The 1,546-nt window shown below is 46.8% G+C and overlaps 1 non-coding gene across 1 annotated transcript; it reads left to right on the top strand.

Moving 5' to 3' along the window:
* The first annotated feature begins 283 nt into the window (after positions 1-283).
* TRNAG-GCC lies at positions 284-354 on the top strand. Its single transcript has one exon. It is a non-coding gene; the product is annotated as a tRNA-Gly (tRNA).
* Positions 355-1,546: the final 1,192 nt, after the last annotated feature.

Below are 1,546 nucleotides of genomic sequence, written 5' to 3'. Positions count from 1 at the left end.
GCTGTAATGGATCTTATTTATGTACTCGGGGTTCAGCCACATCGAGTCAATTAATTTGGTTTAGCATCCTTTTCTCTTTCTGGCAGCAGAATGTGTTGAAGGATGTAAATTGATTCGTCAAAGTGTGTCACTAACTGTATTTCGCTCCCAACCTGTTCCAATAAAATTCAAAATCGTGGTCGACACTGAGATTACCTCTACGTGCCATGTCAGAATGGCTGTAAATAAGTTTTCTTTCTCAACTCCTATGTTATTTAGCCCAAGCAAAAGAATTAGTCAAAAAGCACCAGTGGTCTAGTGGTAGAATAGTACCCTGCCACGGTACAGACCCGGGTTCGATTCCCGGCTGGTGCATTCTATTTCTTATTTCCACTTTTTTTTGGTTGGGCACCTTTGTTCATATTACATACTATAATGCCACTTGTTCGTCGGAGTTCACCTACTAAAGTTCATTGCATTTTGTATGCAAAGCTGAAGAAACTGTTTGGAGTTGTTGAGTTTTTTTTTTTTTTTTTTTTTCCTTTTGACAATAAACGGCCTCTTTAGTAGCTTTTGATCGAGCTTAAATCTAACATCAGCCGAGGAACTATATATAGCTCAATAGGAGCCTCTTGGATACACTGATTACATACATAAGTTCTCTATAGGACAGTAATCAAAGGTAAACGATTTGACCGGGGCGTCGGCCGATCGCAAGCGAGCCGCGGGATCCAGCTGGGATCGAACGTCCCGCAGCACGCCTCGTAATATTCATGCGCCACGCGTTCCCATATGGCCCACTCATTCATCGCTTTCCCTCTTATCCTTCACGATGTCGTCTCCTACCTTTCCTTCTTCAATCTTCACCAAGCCATCCCGCCATTCTCGTCCACCGAACCATCCAACGCTTCACCCGGCCCCCTCGATCTCGGCCATGGGGCTGCACCAGGGTCCGCGGCTTGTTGGAACCATACGCCTCGCGAGCTGTCGAGGCTACAACCATGGTATTTTTTGCTACAATCGACGAGCCTCGGTGCTACAACCTCTTGGCGCAATTTTTTTGAAACTGATGGAACATCGAGGTTACAACCATGTTGATTTTTTGCTACAACCGACAAACCTGCATCGGTTTTTGCTACAAACAGTCACCGCGAGACCACAAAAGACAATTTGTTTGCTACAACCGTTGTTGGTTTTGTATACTACCGATGACTTTTTTTGCTGCATCGGTGATGGCGAACGACACGGTTGCCGGCATGACGTGCTGCAACCAAGCAATGGGAGCTGCAACCATGGTCACAAGAGCTGGAACCGCAGTCCAACTGAGCTGCAAGGCGCGGAGCCGACGATTCAGAAGCTTCATCGATAGAAGAAAATATTTCAACCGGCAAACTAAAAAGCTGGAACCGGCGAAATCAAATGCTACTACGGGCAAATAAAAAAAGATGATGTAGGATGAAACAGGTGAGGCAGTGCGGCGACGGAGGCACTCATGCCGGCGCGGCGACGTGCTGGGACCAGGTGTCCTTTTCTGCTGCAACTGGCAGGGAATGGGGCATCGGTAGTG

This window comes from Hordeum vulgare, chromosome 4H (assembly GCF_904849725.1).
Source record: "Hordeum vulgare subsp. vulgare chromosome 4H, MorexV3_pseudomolecules_assembly, whole genome shotgun sequence".
Classification (NCBI taxonomy): domain Eukaryota; kingdom Viridiplantae; phylum Streptophyta; class Magnoliopsida; order Poales; family Poaceae; genus Hordeum; species Hordeum vulgare.
The sequence above is the reverse complement of the archived record's forward strand: the minus strand, read 5'-3'. Positions and strand labels throughout refer to the sequence as shown.